General features: G+C 38.3%; 1 protein-coding gene across 2 annotated transcripts in view; it reads left to right on the forward strand.

Moving 5' to 3' along the window:
• Window positions 1-25,366, forward strand: part of LOC120525510 (melanocortin-2 receptor accessory protein 2-like) — a 70,512-nt gene that overhangs the window by 43,548 nt on the left and 1,598 nt on the right. The window lies entirely within an intron of this gene.

Below are 25,366 nucleotides of genomic sequence, written 5' to 3' on the forward strand. Positions count from 1 at the left end.
GAGTTGGAAGCTGGGTCGGGGCTTTGTGTCGGGGTCTGACAGACACAGGTCCTCCAGTCGGCTCTGTGCAGCAGACAGGCTCACAGTGGTGCTTGTGGGATCAAGAAAGAAACACTTCTCTACCAGACTGAAACTGTGAGAAGAACAATGGACTAGTCCCCCATTAACTGTACAAATATAGATGTATTTTTTAGTTGTTGTTAATTATTTCACGAGTCCCTATGATTTTGACGACAGAGATTTGCTGTTTCCTCAAAACCTCCCGCTGTTGACAAGCTCATTTTGCTCTGCCCTGCCTACTGAGAAACCTGACACCGGGTCATTTGCATACTAACAGCGATTGGATGTTTAGCTGGGGGGCGGGTGAGTGGAGAACTCTGCCGAGTGCTGTGTGAGCCTGCGTTCAAACAGAGCACAGAGGGAGACAGTGAATAATGGTGAAAACCTATCATCTCATTTGTGTCTTTTCCATTGGATTTTTCAGCTACTGGAGTAAATCTTGTCCATATTCAGTTTGTGGGTAATCTATAATTTTCTTTCTCAACTTCTAAAAGTTTGATTTAAGGGGGCAGAACGTTTTTTTAAGGGGGCATTGCCCCCTCTTGCCCCAATGTAGAGCCGGCCCTGCATCCATCGATTATTCAACCCACTATATCCTAACACAAATCCTGAGACGAGACAAGACTTTTGCCAAGAGATTTTGTCAAGTCACACCCTCCTCTCTACCATTTACAACCACGGCCACGGTCCACTCACCTCTCATTCATATGAATGCTTTTGACAGACACAGTTCCCATGCTGTCAGCTCTTATAAATTTTTATGTTTTCCTTACTTTAAGTTCCCAATAAAAGAAGACTTATTAGTTTGAAATCTTATTGATGAATTTCATCCCGAAGGATTATCAACAAAAGAAATGAGTACACAGGCAATCTTAGCACCGAGAAACGATGAAGTCAAACAAATGAAAGCAAAAATTGTCAATCGGTTACACAGCAATGGCATGTAAAATCTGAACAGGCGACAAGAAAGGTAATGTTGTATATCTTCCATGGATAACATTAGACACCAAAGGAGATCTTGATATGCCATTTGTATTAAAAATGTTTACAGTTTCCTGTTACAATAGCTTTTGATATGACAATTAACAAACCACAGGGACAAACATTAAAAAAAGTCAGTTTATTTATTAGAAAGAAACGATATTCACTCACAGGCAGTTATACGTTATATTGTCACAATGTAAGTCCAAACACGGTATCAAAATTCAATACAATATTGACGAAAAGTTAATTAAAAAAAAATTGTTTTTACAGAAGTTTAACAGTAAAAGTGTACATTTAAAAAGTATTTGCATGTTAATTTCAAAGCAAAAAAGAACGAAACTCAACGAATACCTCTAACGCAACATGAAACATAATTTTCTTTCAATTTATTATGCTTAACTATTTTTTACTATGGTTAATTACACTGCACAACAAAGTTTTTGCTTCTTGAACACTGTTGGGTGTTTCTTATAAATTTTGTGGGTGCTGATCACGAATATCACATCAACATTTACCCATCCATCACGTACCGTTTCAGTTTTGTCATGATTTTTTCTTATATTTGTATCCAAACATTTTCGCTCCCGTAAGTGACTTATCAACAACGGTTTGTGCAGCCTGGGCATGTCCAGGAATGGAATCAGACCAGGTTGGAAGCTGTTCTGTGGAAGTTGACATCCTGGGCAGGTCTGAACGAGCTTGACGCTGTCCCAGTATGCTATAAAGGTGGCTTGCACCGATCCTGCTCATTTGGTTAATATAGATAGTCAGTGTGTATGTATAGTATCAGTATAATAAAGTATAGTATCTGTAGCAATATAACAGTAAGTAAGCCTGATGCTATAGACGTTTTGGTGTCGGGCGATATGTCACGTCAATGTCATAACAGCCACGATACATTCTGCTATATCTGTGGCGAATATACACTTGCGCCTAACAGAGATGTTGGATGATTGCTCTAGTGAAGAAAACTTATCATCTGTATTTCGACTGCAAAACTAGTGATCAAGACAAGGAATGGGCACCTCACATTTGCTGTGTGACATGTACTGTCAGTACGAGAGCCTGGCTCAGAGGCACTCGAAAGATGATGCCGTTTGCTGTCCGATGATATGGAGTGAACAGAAAGACCATGTGACGGACTGTTACTTCTGTTTGACTAATGCGTCTGCTTTCTCTGCCAAAAACAAGAAGTCAATTGAATATCCTAATCTGCCTTCAGCAATGAGACCCGTGCCACATGACGACAATCTTCCAATTCCGAAACCACCAGAGTATTGGACCTTAGTTGAACCAGATGAAGAAACTGCAATGCAGGGTACTGACAGTGACATTGACCCAGATTTTGAACTGTGCTCATTTTGCCATCCACATCTGATAACACAGTCCGAATTGAACGATTTGGTCAGAGATTTGGGTCTGTCAAAAGCAAAAGCCTATCTGCTGGGCTTGAGACTGCAGAAATGGTGTTTGCTGTCACCAGGTACGAAAATATCTGTGTTTCGAGGCCAACATCATGATATAACCAAATTGTTTGCACAAGTGAACAGTCTCTGTTTCTGTTGTGACATTGAAGGATTGTTCTCGGCCTTGGGTTGTGATCACAACCCAGAAGAGTGGCGTCTCTTTATTGATTCGTCAATGTTAAGCCTGAAAGCTCTTCTGCTACACAATGGCAACGTTTATCTGTTATCTGTTGGCTATGCAGCACACATGAAAGAAATGTATGAGACTTTGGAACTGTTGCTGAAGCATGTCCAGTATAGCAGGTACAACTGGAATATCTGTGGAGATCTTAAAGTCATTGCTCTGTTACTAGGACTGCAGCTCAGCTATACAAAGTACTGTTGTTTCATCTGTGAATGGGATAGCCGTACCAAAGAGTCACACTATTCTTGACAGAACTGGACACTCCGTAAAAACTTAGTTCCAGGACAAAAAAATGTGGCACATGAATCGCTTGTTGACCTGGCAAAGATATTTTTGCCTCCTCTTCACATAAAACTGGGACTCATGAAGAATTTTGTGAAAGCACTGAACAAGGAAGGCGAAAGGTTTTTGTTATTTAAGGCTGATGTTCCCAATAATAACTGACGCCAAGATCAAAGAGGGCATTTTTGTTGGCCCCCAGATCAGACATGTTATGAGTGACAAGCGGTTTGAAGATCTGTTAGTTGGGCCGGAAAAAATTGCCTGGAAAGCCTTCAAAGATGTTGTTGACAATTTTCTGGGCAATCACACAGCCCCAAACTACATTCAGCTGGTAGACAAACTTCTCAAAGCATACAAGACAATGAAGTGCAACATGTCACTCAAGATTCATTTCCTCCACTCACACTTGGACTTCTTCCCTGCAAATCTCAGTGCTGTCAGTGACAAACACAGTGAAAGGTTGGACAGGACATTGATATGATGGAGAAATGATACCAGGGCAACTGGAATCCGTCAATGCTTGGACACTGCAATGTGATGCACCAGACATTGAATACAAAAGAAAATCAGGAGCATAACCCTTTTAATTCTGTTGAATTTAATAGCTTATGCGAAACATAAATGTGACTAAATACATTATTGTCAGTAAACATCCATCCATTATACAACCCGCTACATCCTAACTACAGGGTCACAGGAGCCAATCCCAGCCAACACATGGCAGGAAACAAACCCCGGGCAGGATGCCAGCCCACCACAGGGCACACACACACACATACACCAAGCACACTCTAGGAGCGCCAATGCACTTAACCTGCATGTCTTTGGACTGTGGGAGGAAACCCACACAGACATGGGGAGAACATGCAAACTCCACGCCGGGAGGACCCGGGAAGCGAACCCGGGTCTCCTAACTCCGAAGCAGCAGCAATACCCACTGCGCCACCATGTCACCCATGTCAGTAAACATATAAATGCCTATTTCTCAGACTATATTTGTGCATACCCATTAGGTACCTGTCATAATCAGCAAAAACTTTTCAGGAAGCAAGACTTTTCAAAAAAATTGTTGTGCAGTGTTACTCGCTGTAATGTAAAATAGTTAGTTCTATTATGCATGTGTAACAGTTCCCATGAAAATCTGTTTAAATTGTACATCCGTTTCCCCATATGCAAGCGGCAGATCCACAAAGTTAAACTGCCTTTTAAACAAATTTTAATGTCAGTTTTGTGACAGCATACGGAAATCAAAATTGCCTGTTTCACTCATTACTGTATATTTTTCCACAGACAGAAAAAAAATGCACACATTTAGATCAGGGGAAATCCCAGTGTGGAAGCTTCACTCACATCCTGAGAAATTTGGGGTTTTAAAGGTTCCAGGTGAAAAAGAAGCCATCTTATCAGGACAACTAAAATGCCATATTCTTACTTACAGAGTTCCATGTTCTCATTGTAGATTCAGGAGTAGAGAATTAAAAAAGTGTACACAATTCTATTTTGCACTAGCCTTATTAAAATGTACTTCATACTGTAGAGAAAAAGGAAATCATTTTGTTCTTAAACCCTCAAATCATAAATCAGTGCCTCTTGCAGTAAGATAAGATGGGGTGAAATGTGTTGGTCTAGTGAATATTGGGGCTTTTGGGTAAAAAGGAGACATGTCAGAAATGCTTGTCTTGAGCTTCAGAGACATGAGTTAATTTATCAAGACATTCTTAATAAAAAGAATCTTATTGCCTTGGAAACTAATCAATTATAAGTTCTTAATAGCAAAATTAATTAATTTGAAGTGTAAGCTTTAATGGGTCTTAAAGGTACTTGTCTACAAGTTAATTGACTTTGTGACTAGACCCTTAAATTACATGGAGGTGTTTTACAAAGAAAAACATTTTAACTGAATTTCTTATTCATCAAATACTTTTCTCTAATTCTTTGTTAAAGAAAAAAGATTCATAATTTAACTGTATTTATTTCACTACATGGAGAGAATGTTACAATAAATCTTGTTTAAATAATTCTTTTCAATTTCCCCCTGTGTTACTTCATGCTGACCTCCTAAAATTAAAAAAGTGGGTTTATCTAGTTCAGACACACTGCTACAAGGTGACTCCTGCTGAAGAAACAATGGTTTCTTGAATAGAAGTTCCACAGGATCATCAATCACTGCCACCTCAGTGTTAGGATGCACAATTTATTAATGGGCCATTGACCTGAAGAATGCCCTTTGGTTTATGCTTCTACTTTATCTAGAGTGGATTTCAAAAGAAACCTACAGTTTGTCTGCCACTTGAATATGTATTTTTGGTGAGGGGTTGGGCGGGGACATTGTAAGGTTTCTGTTATAAAGATCTTCATGTTGCTTAGCAACAGTTCTGTCTCCCCTCACGTCTAGATTCTTGAATGTCAACATTTTAAAGAAGGATCTTGTAGGACAATAAGCGCTTAGACATTGAGCCAGTTTCCACAAAACTGAAGATGTTAGACAGCCAGAAAAATTAAAAATACATAGGCAGTTGTAGGGCATTTAGTTTTTTTGACATTTCTGATAGTAGTTCAAATTTATTGCTAATTTTAGGTTTTTGCATGATTGTAGTAGAACTTTGGGGTTTCTTGCTTTCTCCTTGCTTTTTATGTTGCTTGGTAGCCTTTTCGTTGGTCCTTTTTTGGCACCCAAAACCATTTCTGAAGTTGCATTAAGCATTCATGAATCACAAGACTGCCAATTGACTGATACTGCTGGATAACTCAGAATCAAAAGACGGGACAAAGTTAGGTTCCACACAGAGGGATAAGAAATTGTATTGAAAGAGCAAGACATTTATTTACACAAATCACCATAAAGATTTCCAATTAGTTCATGTGAGTGTCTAGAATAGCATAGTGTTTTAATGTGGAATCTCTCCACAATCCATCCCAGGTTGCACATTTCCACAGTGGTCCCTACTGGTGGTCGGCCACAAATCCATGATGTCTGGCCCACGGAAGTAACTACTTATAGTGTGAGCTAAAGGAAAAATTCTACTCTCGGCCATGCAAAGACTGCTTCTGAATACTATAAGCAGAATCCTTCTTAGTAATGTCAGGTGAACTGTCTACACAACCCTCATGTTTCTACTGCATATTCCACCCCTTCACATTGCAAATCCTGCCCACTACGCCAAGTGTTTTGTGGAATCACACCACAATCCATCGTAGGTTGAAATTTGCACTGTGGTAACTGCTGTTTGTCAGCTTGGAACCCACAACATCTGGCCTTCAGAAATAGCTCCTTATACCGTGAGCTAAAAGAATGCTACAAGCAGAACATGTTCTGGTGACATGAGCTGAACTTTATTCCCAGCTCCCACCTTTCCATGCAGCTGTACTGAACATATAGTGTTTTACATTTTGATGAATTGTACTCCTATTTCATATATGCTTTCTACATGTGCTACTGAACCTACCCATTTTTACAAAGTAAGTTAGCTTTATGCTTAATGTGTGAACCTTCATTTCTGCCATTGACTGATTTGTCAGCAATTCAAAAACTGAAACTCATCCCTAGTTCATTCCAATCACTTCCCTAAGTCTCTATAACAAATATAAAGGACTAAAGAAACCCAGAACTATTAGTAGCAACTAACCTAAACTTGTGAAGAAAAACTGACAGTCATCTACAGGTCAAACACACACCGTTTTAAAGTGTGGTCTGCAGCTGATTGGCGTCTTTTAAATAAATAATCAGTTCGCTTGCATCTTTGGTGGGGGGCGGAGTTGTAGCCTGATGAGAGCAGTTCCCGAGCACAATGCTTAGCGCACAGGTGCAGGATCGCCCGTGACCATAACTAACTCCAGCAGTTGCTGATTGCCACAGCTGTGCCTCGTCCCCATTTTAAAAGGGAAGTGTGAGTACGAGGGAGGAAAGAAAAGGAGCAAAAAGAGACAAATATAGTGGAGGTTATAGGACTGGAGAAGAAGCAAGAAGGCAGGAGAGAGAAAGGACGCAAGCTAGTGTAAAGTATGGAAGCAGGTGGACAGGAGTAGAGCCTCAAGGAGGAGCATGTGGCCATTTCTCAGGAGGGGTCTGTGGGTCACTCATGTTGAGCGACTTGAGAGCAAGTAGAGACTATTACGCTTTGGAGGTGATCTCACCGGGTGGAGCCAATAGCAGCGGTGTGAGTATAGAGCATCCGCACTGGCTGGAACCAGGATTGGCAGCGGTTTGGGTGGAGCAGGGCTCGGTGGTGGCTGCATATTCTCTGGGATTGGTAACGGGGACACAGGCCCGATGAGATAGGTGTCTGAACCTGTTGGTCAACATCTCTCTAGGCTGGCAGATTCAAATAAAATTATTTTTTAATATAATGAATTAATTAAAAGCAAGTAACATTCCATACAAACAAGTCAAACTTGACACAACAAAATTCAATTCAACCCCACCCATGAGAAACAGAGGGAGGCCAACAGCCAGAGTAAAACAATAAGAGTAGAAAAGAGGGGAGAGAATCCTATTCCCCAATATAAATGCTTATTCTAAAATGTTATTGATTAGATCCTGCCAGGTTTTTAAAAAGTTTTGAACAGATCCTCTAAGTGAGAATTTGATTTTTTTTCAATTTCAAATAGCATATAACATCAGCTTATGATGACTTAAAGAGGTACTGCAGGATGGGATTCTTCCATCTGAGGAAGTTAAGTCTCCGTGCTAATAGTGACGTTAAGGCAATTACAGTTTGTTTGTCCTTCTCCATAGCAAGGCTGTATGAAAGGCATTTAAAGATTTTGGTCCAGAATGATGTTAATTTGGTGCAGGCCCAAAACATATGGCCCAATGAAGCTGGAGCTCGATTACAATGTTCGCAGGTTGGATCTTGGCCTAGAAACATTTTGGACAATTTTAAACAAGATAGATGTGCTCGATAAAAGATTTTAAATTGAATAATTGTATGCTATGCGCATATAGAGTTAGAGTGAATTCTGTTCATGGCTACCTTCCACTCCTTTTCTGAAATGTTGAGTAAGAGATCCTTTGAAAGGAAGGGACTTTAATATGTTTTCTATATTACTGAAATGCTGTGTGAGTCCTCAAGACTCATCAATTTTTCTTCCGGAGTAGAAGTAGGAGGGAGGTGAGGAAAATTGGGCAGATTTTGTTTACCAAAGTTTCTAATTTGGAAATAGCGGAAAAATTGAGTTGATGGGAAGCTAAATTTGGAGTGAAGTTGTTCGTAGGATGCAAAGATGTTATCTATGTACATTTTTCTGTGATTTAATCCCGTATATATTTTCCAAGCATTAAAAACTATGTGGTCTGAGAGGATGGAAAAAGGTGGTTATCGTGCAGAGGTACCATAGATAAAGGCTTCTCTATCCTGAAAAACTTCCGACATTGGTTCCATATTCTGAGTGAATGAAGAATAATAAAGGTTGTTAATATATTCACGATAGCTTGTATTTACTGGGACGCAAAGCAACAAATAAAGAAGTACTGAAGAACAGTATTTCTATTGTGGACCAAGTCTGTATGTGTTCATCTATTTGTGTCAATGTCCAGGATGTTATAGGTTGTATATTTGCTATATATTGTATATAGCGTCATACTTGCAAGATTTCATGTTGGGCAAAAATTGTTACTTATAAAGAAATAACCAGTTCTTGAGTAACAGTGATGTACTGGTAAGAAGAAGGAATATGCTCTTCAGTTTGGATTTAGAAATGTTTATGGGTCTGATAAGTTGTGATCAATTACAAACTGGGTAATTGTTTTTGTAGTGTTAGATGTTATCGCACTTGTGGCAGAAAACCTAGCCAGGTCTGGATTTGAAACACAATTAAAGCGAGTGTTCATATTGGAAATAGATGCAAATACATTTTGGAGGAAGTCTTGCACATCCACATTACAATTACATAAATTACCCATGACAATCACATAGCACCCTTCAGAATCAGATACTACATCTGAAACTGCAAATTAAATTGTTCTATGTATAAAAATCCCCACACCTCTATGTTTCTTTGTATAGCTGGCGTGGAAAATTTGGCCAGTCCAGTCTCTTTGCAACCAAAACTAATCCTTGCTTAATAAGTGTGTCTCCTGTAAAATACTATGATGGCATTTAGACCTGTTAGTTGAGAGAATGCTTTCTTTCTCTTTATTTCATAATTGAGACCTTTGACATTCCAGTTCAAAAAGTTTTCACTGTTTGGTTATAGAGACACTGCTTCTGAGCTTTTGTTGACATTTTGTACTTTGTTTTTAGTTTTACCAGGACTTATTTCTGTGAAGCCTATTGTTGTCTTGTAAAGTTTAAAGGATAGATTAGAATTAGCTTGCTTTCTTTTTCTCTGCCTTAGAGTAGTATTGAACATTTTTGTACCTTTTCTGTATCTATTATTTGTTTTAGGGGTAGTTGCAATATGTTCTCATTTTTTGATTATCTCATTGTTTGTTTTATTTACAATTGCATTTGTATGGCTGTAGCTATGCTGCTTGTGGTTACTATACTCAGTTGCCAGGCACATGGCAGCCATTTTCGTGACATGCGATGCCAACATGCATTTCCTATTTAAAGATGATTATGTGCTTTCACAAACACCCATTTATTCAAATTAAAAACTGTTTCAAATAAATCCTGTTGATGTGTGTTAGAGATAAGAATTCCATGTCATTTAGAATGGTTTTTGTTTCCTTTGTCTCAAATACAACTGTAGCTTTGAACTTCAGGCCTTACATCATAGATGAAATCCTTACTCAGTTTCTGATGATTGCCTGTGACCCAACATTGATTTTGCTCATCCCATTTATTTATTTATTTATTTATTTATTTTTATCTTACAATCATTTCCTTCCCTGATTTTGCTGCGATCATAACAGTCCATATATCCAAATTTCAAAAAATAATCACAAAAACAGATCCAGGAAAATCCCAATTCCTAAATGGTCAAGAGACTCAAACCTTACAACAAAATAAGAAGCACAAAAGGGAGTCAATGAACACAGCTGCAGATGCAAACTAATGTCAAGGCAAAGTGGTCGTGGCTGCAGGTAGCTTTCAGGTAACTGCAGATTAAATTATACTTCACCCAAAGTGACATTTTTCAATACATTACTTACCCCATGCATACCCCGTACTGATGGCCCTTCAAATAGAGCCCCAGATTGAAGACTGGACCCTTGACCAATGAATGAGGGTAAGAGGCAAGTGCTCATATTACAGTAAAAGCGTGATTCTGTGGGAAGGGGCTGCCCATTTGTGGACTACTTTCATTTTTCCGGAATTCTTTATTAAACAATAGTTTAGCAAAAATACATGCATTTTGCATGTTGTGAGCATACAGTTGGATGATGTATTGTGTGAATTATGTGACACAAGTAACATGAAATTTTTTTCTTGGACATTTTTGATACTCTTTGCTGTTGTCCAGCGTTGGATACCATTTGGTCCCATCCTATCAGAATCTTTGTTACCTCTGCTATTTGCAAAAACATGACTACATGGGGTTAGTAATATATATAAAAAAACATTTTCGTTTGGAGTATTCCTTTAATGCAGTACAGAATAAACCATGAAAAAAGGGAGTGTTATGATGTGTTACAATTTAATTTTTATTCTGCTCTGCTGTTAAGTTTTAGTCAACTTTTTCAAGCTTATATAAGGTTTTAGAATATGTAGATTTAGGCCATTTTAACAGTTTTCTCATGTGAAGTTTATTTAAAGTATTTGAAGTATTACTGCATATTTTTTGATGCCAGCTTTGCTATTTTAGGTTTTGCCACTTGCAGGAGCAGTTGCTTCTGCGTTCATAAACACAGTTGTGGTCATAAGTACATACCCTGGCAGAATTTGTAAGATGTGTACCACACTTTAAAGAAAAGATGACTGATCAGGCAAAAGTGTTATTTCATTTAATTTTAACGGAATCCAGGGGCAGCATGGTAGTGCAGTGATAGCACTGCTGCCTCGCAGTAAGGAGACCTGGGTTCGCTTCCTGGGTCCTCCTGCGTGGAGTTTGCATGTTCTCCCAGTGTCTGCATGGGTTTCCTCCTCCCACAGTCCAAAGACATGCAGATTAGGTGCATTGGCGATTCTAAATTGTCCCTAGTGTGTGCTTGGTGTGTGTGTGTGTGTGTGCCCTGCAGTGGGCTGGCGCCCTGCCTAGGATTTGTTCCTGCCTTTCGCCCTGTGCTGGCTGGGATTGGCTCCAGCGGACCCCTGTGACTCTGTGTTAGGATATAACGGGTTGGGCAATGGCTGGAATCCAAATTAAACTATAAGGCATCACAGAACAGCACAACCATTAAACAAAACATAGTAATAAGGAAAATAATGAGACACTCCCTGTTTACAAGTTTGCATACCCTTAGTTCTTACTACTGTTTATTGCCCTTTTTAGCATCAATGATGGCATGCAGTCTTTTGTGATAGTTGCAGATGAGGTCCTTGATTTTTTCAATCAATGGCCATTTTTCTTGGCAAAAAGCCTCCAAGTCCCATAAATTCTTAGATGAAGTGCATGTTTGAGCTCTCCCCAAAGTGGTTCAATGCAATTGAGGTCAGGAGACTGTGATGGCCACTCCAGTACCTTCACTTTTTTCTGCTATAGCCACAGAAGGGTCAACTTAGCCTCATGTTGTAGATCACTGATATGCTGAAAGATCCAAGTGTATCCCATGTGCAGCTTCCAGATTGATAAATGCAAGTTATCCTACAATGTTTTCTGGTAACATCCCTGCCATCACTTTTCACTAAGTTACATGTGCCGCTGTAGCTCACACACCCCTAGAACATTAGAGATCCCCTCCATGCTTCAGTGTAGGGGTGGCGTACTTTTTGTCACGGGCCTTGTTGTATCCTCTCCAAACATAGCATTTATGGCTGTGTCCGTAAAGTTCAATTTTGGTCTCCTCACTCCAAAGAACTTTTCTAGAAGCTTTGTAGCTTGTCTAGATGCTGTTTGGCATATTGTAACTTAGCCGTTTTGTGGTGTTGGCACAGTAAAGGCTTTTTTTCTCTTTTTTTGGTGACAGTTCCATGCTTGACTTCCTTGTTATGAGTCTTTGCTGTGTTTTTGGCTCACATCTCGTCTTGTGGTTCTTCATAAAAAAATCACTGACAGCTCTACTGTAGAAACACAGCGAGCAGAGAAAAATTACAAAAAATTAGAAAAGGCAAAGCAAAATTGAAATTTTAATAGTAGAACATTTCAGCTAAAATGTATGTGAAAATTTTCTGCAAAGCTTTATCACAGAAGGGAGTTACATTAAAAACAAATAGTGTTAAAAATCAACGGCAAATATGCCAATTCATTGTAGCCTCTGCCAGTTTACAAGCAGAGAAATGCTTTCTAAAAAGCTTTCTCTATTTAAAAAATCTAATTTATATGCATCTGCAGCACTAAACCAACTTTACATATAGTTGCTAAAAACGATGCATGAATTATATTTCCCTCAGATGTAAATTAGAAAGATGGGATTAGGATAAAGAATGAGCTGACCCAGATGTGAATGTGTGCTTTTAAAAGTCACCTTTCTGCCAGGCACATTTCTAGGTGCCAGAAAAATAATAATATGGTACAGGCCGACGTTACTTAAGCTACTGGAATACCAGTAGATAAAAATGTTGATGTTTTTAGTACATTTATTTTTTCATTTCATGGGGCAACACACAAATGCTGCTACCGCAGAGCTTCAGCAGAATGGGTTCAAATCCCAAGCTTGGTTACTATTTCAGTGTAGTTTGCATCCTTTCACGATGTCAGCATAAGTTAACTAGTGAGTTGAAAATGACCTGATGGTAGTGTGGGTGTATGTGTGAATAAGAACGTAACAGTCTTCTCTGTTTGAGACTAAGCAGGCTTCATTCTCAGAGTCTGTCGGAGTAGGACATGGCATTAAGTTCTGGCATACACTTGGTTGCTCTCCACTGCACATCTACTGTTTTGTCTTGTAGCCTGGCAGGCACACAATAGTGCAGGTTCGGTCGAACGAGTACATCATATTGTCTGAGCATAACAATTCTCAATTTATATTTCACAGTTTTAAACAATATAACATTTCATTTGCCTTTTTAATAGATTCTGTGCAATATTCTGTGCAAAACCACCAAATCTTTATTATAGTTTCCTTCTTAAATGACAGTATCTCCCATCTTGTATTTATAACCGATGTTCCTGTCATCCACATGTACCACTTTGCACCTTTCAACAATGAAATGCATTTTCCAAGGGTTTGCCCAGTTCTAAAGCTTGTCCAGGTCTTTATGATTTGTTTTTGCTGCCACCTTAGCATCTGCCATTCGTCCAGTTGTAGTATGATCTGCAGATTTTACATGTTTACTAACTGTATCTAAATCTTCTCATAATATAAGTCAGAAAAGGTAATACTCCAAGGACAGACCCTGAGATACTCCACCGATGACCTTACTCCATGAGGAGTTTTATTCTCTTATCTGTACTCTTTGTCTCCTGCTAACTTGAGATCCAGTTTTGTAGGTGACCTCTGACAGCAACAGCTTTTATTTTCAGAATTAATCTGCGGTGTAAGACGGTAACAAAGGCTTTTTTGAAGTCCATGTAAATTAGGACGTATGCTTTGCTGTTGACAACTACTGCATTGGCCTGCTCAAAAAAAACGATGGGTTTGTCAAGATCTTCCCTCATAAACAAAATATGTGCTGCTACTTAGTGTATCATTTAAATATACAGTAAATAGTTTTCATAATACACCAAGTAACACCCAGTATTTGTTTATGAGAGGAAGATCTTGACCCATCGTTTTTTTGAGCAGGCCAATGGGTCTGTGGATTTATTTTTTGTCGCACTTACAAAACAAATTTCTTCAATTTTATGCTTTTGTAAATATGATAATTCATTATTTTTTTACTTATGGTAAAATTATAAGCATTGTTGATTACAAGATATATCAATAAATCATCTGTGGTTTAAGGCTTGTATTTTTTTTTCTCTTTACCCATGTATAAAGAGAGGTAAATCAGTCTAAAATTATTTTGTGCAATGATTTTATGTGAAGTTTTTATATCATGTTTTTTGTCACGCTTTAAATCTGGCTTATTTTAAAACCTACATATATATGTTTGGTATCGTACTTTTCAGAATTTATCAAATTTTAATGTGATGTTAGATTTTAAGATTCTTATTCCGTTTTTAAATTATAAACTAAAATATCAAGAACTCACATCCCATGAGACGAGATTTTATGCCAACAGATTTAACCATGCCCGGGGCCGGAAATAAAAGGCAAAGAGCAGGACAGCTGCTGTACAGCATTTTAAATGTTCGAAGCGCCATGCGAGATGCAGATCACACAGCAGCAGCAAGCCAGCAGCTGATCGAGCAATGAGGAGGTAAAAAAAACTATTTGTTTCCCATTGTATCACCGTTTAAGAGGGGGTTTTCGAAGGAGCAACCGCGTTTCCTTGGGGTGAGTTCAGCCCCCCTCTTCACAACACGAGCGGCAGAGACGTGAAGTAGCTGACGTGTAGCACAGGCAAGGGGGTTTGGCGAGTGAAGCGAGCAGGGGGTAAGCCTCTTAGTTTAACTATAAGTCAAAAACCTAGCTAATTAATCACACTTCCACATATGAGCCTAGCACATATTACAATAGTTACAAATTTGTGACGAAATAAGACGTGCAGCATAAACACAAAGCTTAATAATGGGACATCAACAGAAAACACCTCGTGCAATGTCAAAAAATTATTAAAAATATACAGGATCTATCACAGAAGCTGGCAGACAAAGCAAATAGAAAGTCCTTGTATTCAGAAAGCATAAGCAGTTCTACAATTCATTGAAGCTGACTGTAAGATAGCAATGAAATCACCTCAGCAGCTGATATAACGTATATGCTGTGTTAAATTAATGAGCCTTGATTTAAATTGGAGATTCTCTGGTATTGGTAGGTGAATCATTCCAATGTTCAGATGTCTTCTAAATAAAGGCTGTGTCTATTGATCCTTGGTCTTTTAAACAGGCCTGCAGCATCTTAAAATCACAATGTACACCCAGGAGTAAAGGGATTAGCAAACTAGGCAGGATAAGGGCAGCTAAGCAATTTGTATCTTAATGCATGAGAACAAGGATTTTAAACTTGTCTCTAAACTTAATTGGAAGCCAGTGAAATTATTTAACAAGTGGACTTATCAGGTCATACTTAGTAGTTCTAGTTTTGATCTTTGCTACCATGTTTTAAACTATCTTTAAAGTAGCAAGCGAGTGATTTGAACATTCTAACCACAAGGCATTACAGTAGTCAATTTTTCTTGAGACAAATGAGCTTCCTTAAATAAACTACAATACAGTGGCGTTGCTAGTGGCGGGCGGAGGTGGCATTATTGGTCAAAAAGCTCAGTACAATTCGTGTGTAAGCAGCAGGGTTCGGAAAAATATCACTCATGAATGAAAAAAGTTAAATTCTCTGATTTTTATCCATAAATGCTTCAAAATTAATTTTCAGACTGTCCTTCTGTGATGGCATCAGACAAAGCAGTTGAAATTTAGGAGGCAATAACAAAAATAAAGATACACATTACATTGATAACTTAATAAGATAAACAACTAATTTACAATTTAGAATTTAGTTTCGTTATCAATCCAAATGCGTTCTTGCTCTGTACAGGAAACATTCCCACCTATCACTTGTACACTACACAACGTATTTATATTAAACTAATAATTAGAGCACGGCTTATCAGTGCATCTATACTATATTCTTGTCTAGTTGATGCTTATAAATAATATGTAAAACATTATTGCTGTTTCTCTATATATGAATAAATCTATGCAAAATTATTCTTATTTTTTTCTCTATACATCATTTTAATTTTCTATTCAAATAGGTTAACATATTAAGATATGTTGGAGGGTGGCAAATTGAAGCACCAACCCGCCACTAATGGCACAAACTCTAGCTACGCCACTGCTACAATATATATTTATACTGTACTTTCTTCCATATAGAGAATTTGGCAAGCCACAAGGACAAATTAAAGATTTGTATATTTTGACCGAGAGATTGTTCAGAAGATATACAGTATACAGAGTTCACTAGCAACACCTCAGAAGACCTGCGTTAAAAAAGAAACATCAAAGTTCAAAACATGTCCACATCTACTTCCACTCTGCATGGGAGACTCTTGTTACTCCTCCTTTATCTTACACAGTTTGTGATTAGAATTGTGGTGCGCAGCAGAAAGATGGGGGCTGAGAAAGAAAGAAAGCTTAGCTGATGTCACCAGAAAGTGCTTTGTTTGCAGTACTTACAGGCAGTCTTTGCACAGATGAAAATTAATATTCTTCTTTTGCTGTCACTATAGAGAAACTGCTCCTAAGGGTGTTTTTAATCCAAATATAGTGTGTTCTTGTCTGGTTGTCGGCAATTATTACAGTACAAAATGGATTGTGGTGTGATTCCACGATAAAAAACACTTAGTGCAGCTGGCAGGATTTCTGCTGTAGGCAGGTGGATTGTGGTGGATTCCACGATAAAAATGATTATTGTTATTGTCATGAACTTGAAGTTCAAAGCACTAAAGAGTTTAAAAAACACTTCTAAAAATGCCCACTGAGAGGGATTTATGATCAAACGCCAGACAAAGGATTTCATTAAAACAACAGATTTATTTCACAAAAGAACATAATCAAACTGTGAAGCTTGGAAGACCAAAAGGGCATACAATGAGTGCAAACAGCAATCCCAAAAGCTACCAAGTCCCAACACAGAAATCTAAAGGTGAAGTAAAAAAACAACAAAATGGTCAACGATCCAGAAAATCACACAAGCACAAGGCACAGAAAAATCTCAAACACTCTACACTCCCAAGCGCATTAAGGATGAACCACCAGAAACAGTGGGAAACCCTTGGCTTTATAGGCTTAAGGACTGTGGCCCCACTTCTTGGAGAACCACCCAGTTATACTTTTGCTAGTAGCTCATTACATCTGCTGTATGCTTTCAAGTAAGTCACAAAGCACGTAACACAAGCATAGAAAACAAAGCAGATACTTAACAAAAGTAACGTTAGCATAAATAAACTACATAAAAATGAACAAAAAGGACAACAAACAAAGAATTGAACCCCAGCCCAGGGAGGAGCTCTAGCTGAAATATAACAGTTCGTATTTTCATAGACTACTGCAGCAGTTATACTTTTGCTAGTAGCTCATTACATCTGCTGTATGCTTTCAAGTAAGTGCCGTAGAACAAACAGCTCTTTCTTCATATTCCGCTGCAGCCTCTTCTTCATCTTTCTCCTCTTTCTAACTCTCTACTGGAGATCTGAAGGAGCAAAAAATATCAAAGTAGAGCATCTGATGCAAAGCCATAAAATGCAAAGTATTATTAGAATGCTTTATTAAGGAAAATAAATACTGCGGCACTGGGTTTTCTTTGTCTGTAATTTGTTTCTCATGTAATGTTACTGTTTTTTTTAGGGCCAGTACACTGCTACTTGACCTCAAAATTTAAACTGTAGTAATTCATTTGTAGTTATATATGTTTACTTATATTAATAAAGTGTGTTTAAATTATGTTTTAATATTCTTTTGAAGGCTTTGGTGATGCTATTGAGGATTATATCATGATAGACCCCATTCCGTGTTCTTTTCTTCCCTAGGCACCTCCATATTATTGTTAACAATGGCACTGTTTCTAGTCATGCGATTATTGCATGTTGTGTATGTCATTGTCCTAAAACAATTCACGAAGATCATTAGAAATACCGTACATACCCATATATGAGTCGAGTGTTGAAACCAGAAAAATCGATCATAAAATCAGACTCCAAGTTGTACACTAAAAATACAACACTTAAAATTCTTTCTTCTTTCAATCTCGCACCAGTTTCTCAGACAGATCGAATTTTGTTGCAGCAGCACAGTTACCAATTTCTTTCGCCATTTCAACGAATTTTAATTTAAAACCAGCTTCATATTTTCTTCTGATCGAATATACCATTGTAGATAAGCGATGCTTTTAAGATAAAGGTGTATGAGAGTTTGAGATACAAAAAACACAAAACAGCACAAACGTTGCTTCGGAATAGTTTGTGTATTACCGTGTGGTCACATAGGCACTATACATAAAAAAAAAAGGCAGTGTACTCCATGGTTACTGTCTCAGGTAGGCGTTAGCATATCATAATCTCTTGGACTACTAGCGTGAGTTTTCCGCATTCGACTTATATGACCGACATTATAAAATACCGGAAATTATACTGTCAAATCAAGCCCTGACTTATCCGCAGGAGAACTTAAATGTGAGTATATACGGTAATTATAGATCTGACCTCCTCTGGTTTGAGCTTTGTACTTTGATTTGAGTCGAACAATTCTGGTTGTTAGCGTTTTCGTCTTTTGGCTCTGACCCTTGCTTGCTTGAGCAACTACTCTTCTGGTTTCTCCACTGGCTGTTGTCCTTTTCGAATGACCATTTTGTCTATCATATTTGGCCATAATCTAAGAACACTGGCAAGTAGGTTGGGGAAGGTCACCTCTCATGTGAAAATTGGTACAGTTTTATAACTCAGTTTTTACTCTGGATACATGTCATTGCCTAAGTAATTGCTTATTGCTATGTAAGCAGTTGCCACTTTCCTTTGCTGCGATTTTGTTTGACTGGTGAGTTTGTATGAAGGTCATGCCAAAAGTAAGGAACATATGTAAATAACCACACTGCAATGCATTACATTGCAGTAAGTACTTCTTTGTATCATGTCATTACCTAAATGAAAAATAAAACTGCTAACCTCAATTAACGATAATATTGTTTCAGAGAACATACTACATGGCATTAATAAAAAAATTCAGGCTTCATTTAGAGATGAGCGAGTCGTGGACTAGTTAGAGTGAGTCGCTAGGCATGTAGCACTACGCAACTAGCTTCACGTTAGCACACAGCCAACTGCCTTCAACTCACTAAGATTACATAAATGAAAGCTATGACTGAAAATCATTCGAAAACTCCCATACTGTGACATGGGCTATAGTTTTCTTGTTGGTCTTGTGACTGCATAGTGTTTTTTTTTTTTTAGAAATTCCTTTTTCCACAAAGAATTTAAGACATGAGGTCAATTTCCATCTCACAGTTACCCTGGTGTCACAAAGAGAGGTGTTTTTGTGTTATCATGTCTGTGTATGAGTGTTCTTTGTTGACTAGCAACACATTCCATCTCTACATCTGCCACCGACAGTCTACCCCCACCTTGCTACAATCATGAAAATGGTAGATTCAAAACGCTAGCATTGGTTTACTAGGCCCCCATACCTCAAGACCAAGCCATATTAACCAACTAGGTTTTGGTTTTAATGGCACCATAATTATGGGACAGCAAATGTAATGTTCACTGTGGCACCATAATAATAGAAGCCTTCTCGTTACAATATACACCACCAGCTAATGTTCATTTTTTTATATTTCTTTGCATTAACTGTCAGTGGTAATTAAAATGCAATTTATAAAAGTAGCCAGCTGTGAAAATGGTTGAATGAGTTTCATTTTCAACTTCTCTTTTAAAATTGTTTTGCTTGCTGAATGGCACCATTGAAAGCACAGCAGTATTTCAATAATGTTCAGTCAAGGAGAGTATTGGCATTATACTAAAGCCAAAGACAATCCCTGGTGCTTGGTATAAGCAGAATAGGACATTTCTGATCTTATTCATAACGTGAAAAATATGTAAAAGTATAAAATTAATATGTATATTTTTAACACTCACTTTATTAAATATATGGCATGATGACAACAGTTTTTTCTGTTTTTTGCTGAGGTGAAAAACGAATCGTTTATTTATAACAAAATGAATGCAGCGTTCTGTTTAGTTATGCACAGCTGCCTTATTATCACTAATGAGGTGGCAAAATGAATCACCATTTCTCAGGTGGTATGCAAATATCCTAATTAATACTACAAGAAGAGTTGCTCTGGGCAGCAGAGATGTATCTAATAGCTGCTGCTCAGTGCAATTAAACCAAAATATTAGCCCTTACTGTAGCAAAATAGCAACTGTTGAAAAGAAGATTACATTTTAATTGTAAATTCAGTCCTAAAAACACCATTCAAATGAAAGCTATTGTGCACATTTTATTTATTAAAAATTAATACCTTCTACACAGCCACATGTTAATTCATGATACAGATTTATACGCAAATGATCTTACTGACTATGCTGTTGTTTTGCTGTAGAAGAATCCAATGATTGCCTGGTCCTCACCCTAAGGGCTCATTTATACTTCACGCTCAGAACGCGTACGCGTCCGCATCATGGCTGCCACACGTTCCCAGCGTTCATTTCACGCGTCCTCTGAGCACGTCCTCAGAAATTAACGCGACGTGTGCGTGAGTTGCAGTACCAGCAAAAAGTTGGGGGCGCAGTGTGCTAAAAGTCGGAACGTGACGTCAGAGTCTCTGTTTACTATCTACATGTGACAGCAAGCCTCTATGGAGATCCTTTGGGGATCTATGTGCGCGCTTTGCTGTTTGATGAATGGTTCAAAGTGTTGAAGCAAAATGCCGACATACAGATGCATTCGTGGTGCTTTTATATTCAAGCGTCACATATTCCCGATCGTAATGACACGATACATTTTAAAAGTCTCACATACCATCTTTTGTGCCGTCTATTTTTTATTTTTTTACTTTACCTGCTGTCAGGTACAAGAAGCTCGTAGCGATGAAAAACTGGGATGACATTTATGATGGTCTGCTTTAATAATAAAGTAAACTACGAGGTTAAAGTGGACATTTCGAGATTAAAGCCGAAATTTCCACTTTAATCACAAAATACATGTTTTCACCGTGTCTTTTATTTTTTTCTCAGTGGCTCAAATACAGCGCTATACATTATGTTGCCGATGTGAAGTTGCAAAAAAAAAATAGACGGCACTGAGACTTTTAAAATGTATTGTGTCATTACGATCGGGAATATGCGACGCTTGAATATAAAAGCACCACAAATGCATTTGTATGTCGGCATTTTGCTTCACCACATCGAAGCATCCATCCCGTAGGATCGGCATAGAGGCTTTCTGTCACATGTAAATAGTTCCTGAATGTAATGACACGATACATTTTAAAAGTCTCACATACCATCTTTTGTGTCGTCTTTTTTATTTTTTTTATTTTTACAACTTAACAACAGCAACATAATGTATAGCATTATATTTGAACCACTGAGAAAAAAATAAAGGACACGGTGAAAACGTGTAATTTGTGATTAAAGTGGAAATTTCGGCTTTAATCTCGAATTGTCCACTTTAACCTCGTAGTTTACTTTATCATTAAAGCAGACCGTCGTAAACATCATCCCAGTTTTTAATCGCTACGAGCTTCTTGGACCTGACAGCAGCGGAAAGCAGCAATAGATCGCCACACAGAACAAATTAAATGTATGATATTCCAACTCTATGCACATTTAGAATCTTTAGATTCATACTTGATATCACTTTCATGATGAACTGCATTAAAGTGTGTATATTACATTTTACATATAATATCATTTAAATAATGAATACTGTTAATAATTACACACATGGGGGTGACACGGTGGCGGAGCAATAGCACTGCTGTCTCGCAGGGAGTTACGTTGCTGGTATTTCCTGCTTGTATTCCACACTGTGCTCCGGTTTCCTTCCAAAGATAAGCAGATTTGGGGATTTGGTGCCACTAAAATGACGCTAGTGTATGTGTGCTTGTATTCACCTTGCGATGAGCGGAGACCTCGTCCAGGGATTGTTTCTCAGTCGTGCCCAATGCTAATTGGAATGGACACATCCCTGGATTGATGGATTTAATCAATAAACATCCTTTTCAGAGATATTGCGGTAAGGTGTTATCGGAATTTAATAGGTGTTTTAGGCAGTTCACAACACAGAGAAGCCAAACATGTTCTCACCGTGATAATATCTCACACTGCCACCTGGTGGACTCCTCCAGATTTACGTAAATGCAGCGCAAGTATAAACACTTCAACGCTTGCGTAGCAGTAGCGTCCGCTGCAGCATGCGTCGCGTGAAGTATAAATGAGCCCTAAGACTTCACCCGTAGACCCACGTATTACTAACCTTTGACTCCTGCTCTATTAAGTCAACATCTACCAGCCTGTCACGGAGATTTAGCTGCAGTCTGCAGTACCACTTGTGGTGACCGTCAGGATAATCTTGTCTACATCTATGGTTAAAATAACCCTCTTTAACACTCTCTTATCTCTAGACCCTAGACAGTTTATTAGGAAGAGCTCAGCAATTTAAATTTTTTATTCTTTTACCCACTAAATATAGAGTAACATTTTCTAAACTAAGATTCTTAATGTGCCAGAAGTGGAGCAAATGGATATGACGGTAACAGTAAAACCTGGATGAGTGGCACCTCTTCTTTCTAGAAGTCCAGGAAGTTCATGTGTCTTGATATCAGGTGGCTCATTTATTCTTTTCTTGTGCTTCTGAGATGACAGGTCTTTGATACAAAGTGGCCTCTAGAGAGATACAAATGGAAGGAGACAGACAAGGAAATGCAAGCATGCCCTAAATTTTTTGCAAAACCCTATTTTTCCTTACCGTATCACTTGAACCAGTGGAGTGTCATAGTCTAGAGGCCAACCCTTCCTGTGCTCTGGTCATATACCTCTGGACCAGTCCTGGTTATCTATGGTAATCTATGTTCTTGAGCCTTCTGGAAATCAGCATTCCGTCCCTGGCCGTGGTCTAGGGTAAAACATTTCTTTTTGTCTTTCGGCCCCCAACTTGTTGTTAATGTATCAAGTCAGATGGTTGCAAATTCCTGTGTTAACCGTTTCTGCCCAATTATGTAGTGAGCAGAGTAAGCAGGCAAGGTCTTATTATATGTACAATATAATGACTGAAAAGTCACGGTGCAATGTTTTTTACTTTAAAACCTTAGTTTTTGTTTATTTCCGATACATACTGTATTGCTATAAAAGTACAAGTACAATAGCCTGTTACAATATGTGAAAGCTGATACACCAAACAATTGTTCAAAAGTTCTCCTCAAATCCCAACCGTCCATCCTCATTTCAGATGCCATGATAAATACAAGTGGATTTCATACCTGGTAACAAACCATGATCATATACATACAGCCACTGTGTGTTTTCTGAAACTATGTGGTCCTTCATAAGTAGGCCTACAGAGAAGAACCAAATTAGGAACAATCCAAATAGAACACTCATGCTGTTTCCAAATAGATGTAGGGTGCAAAGTATGTTTTCTAATGAACATCAGTGGGACATATCCAGACATACTAGGCCTTAAGAATGTAAACTGGACTTTGGAACATAAAATATAACCTCACAAGCATTGAAGGAACTGGTGCACCTGTAAGATGTTAAAAAAATAATGTTTGGATGTAGTCAGACTCATCTCCATGAACAGCATTGGCTCTGAGGCCAGGCCTAAATTAGAATTGTGCCACAGGAGAGGAGGTTTGGTAATGCTTGCATTTTCCCCACTGGATGCTGTATAGTTGGACTTTTCCACCAGTGGATAAGAACATTGTCTCAATGACGTTTCAAGTTGGGGAAAGAAAAGGTTTAGCCTAATAGCTACTCCAAGTATTCAATACTTTTAGAGACAGAGGATTTGGTGTTTAAATTGTTGGGATGCTTGGTGGTACACACTTCAACTCAAACTATAATAAATTATACAAACAAAATTTCAAAGGCTTAGACTTTCCTACTTAATCTAGCCACCAGCCTAATCTCCAAAATTTACCTTTCCCCAAACCAGGAGACAAAAAGGGGAAAGCCCTGACTCATAACAATCCTTAATAATCCTAAAAAATGCATAAAAGGAAGAGAGGAAATGGTAAAATCCTCTGGTTCAAAAATAATTAAAGTTCTATGCAATAGTTAAAAGTATACTGTATTACAGAGAACTATACTTTCAAAAAAACAAAAGAAATGCAAAACATTACCAAAAAGCATTTGTCTAAAAAGCAACCATGGGCAAAAAAGCCATTCTATAATCCAAATCCTTTGTACACCAAAGTGAGCAAAATAATAAAAAAGCCAGAAAAATCCAATGCTACCAAGTGATGAATACAAAGCAAAATTCAATGCCAGTCTGGAGACCTTGACCCTCTACCTAAAATATAAAGGTAAAGGGTTAGGGTTAGGACACACAACAAAAACTCTAATTCTAAAATAAGCCTAACACATATATAATAAATAACTAGGAAACATAGTAATATTCAAAACGTAATATACAAAAGAACTAAAAACAAAATCAATGGCATAATATACAGGTCAGGTCAGGTTAGGGAGCATGCACTGGTATAGCGCATTGCTGCACCCTCCACATGGCAAAACAGATCCTGGTTGGCAACCTCCCAGGCACACACGTGGTCCAGTTGCACCCTCTGAAAATGACCTTCTATCCGCTGCAGCCAGGTGTTACATGGGTGTCTTCTTGGCCTGGTCCAGCCACTCAGGCCCTTAAAAATGAGGATCCTGCAAGCCGGATCACACTTGGGGAATTGTGCCATAACTGATGCTCTCTCACAACGAAGGTAATCTGCCTCAATTGGGACTTCATGAGCAACTGCTCAATCGACAAACCAGTAGTACCCAAGGATTCTCCGAAGAGACACAGTATTGAAGGATTCCAGTCTTCGTCTCAGATCAAATATAATGTCCAGTATGATAATATTTAGTGAAAAACAAAAATATCACAAAATATGAAGCTACACTTATGCCAGAGTTGAGACCCTGGTTAAAACATGACACTTCGAAAAAAAGTAGTGTCAATGAATCAAAAATGTGGATGTGAGAGGGCTCAAACAGGCAAATGATCCTCTGGATAGACCTAAAAGGCATTTTCTGAATGTCAGGAAAAGACAGATGCACAGACTTGGAAATGATCCCATTCTTTAAAGTAGAGGTAACTGAAAGGAACAAATGTAAAAAACTTGTGTCAGTTGAGGTGGCAAGCCTAGGGCACTTTGGTGGCTATTAGTGTGACCAGGTAGCTGTGATGATGCATGTTAGCTCCATGCTTCCACTTTTGTTTGGGAGCCACATGAACCTGCCACCATCGATAGTCATGACCAATTTGAGCTGGGCAAATGAGGGCACACACATGCAGCAAGGGGTGGGTACAAAAAGTGTTCCAGTGCTTTTATTAAAATCAAACAAAAAAAAACACAGTTTCCAAATAAAGAGTGCAGTGCATCAAAAAATCATTATGTCTGTCTCCTGCTTCCTACGCGTCAGAGCCTCTAGGCTGATTCTGGAACTAGGAGATATGAGCTATGAGGACAGCTGAACCATTTCAGTTTAAGCAAATAGAGATTAACAGGTGATTTTATCAAAGTGTTACTAAATTATGAAGGAAATTCAGTGGGTACCGGCTGTTACTTTAGAATTACTTCTGCAACAAC

This window comes from Polypterus senegalus, chromosome 3 (genome assembly GCF_016835505.1).
Source record: "Polypterus senegalus isolate Bchr_013 chromosome 3, ASM1683550v1, whole genome shotgun sequence".
In the NCBI taxonomy this organism is placed as follows: Eukaryota; Metazoa; Chordata; class Cladistia; order Polypteriformes; family Polypteridae; genus Polypterus; species Polypterus senegalus.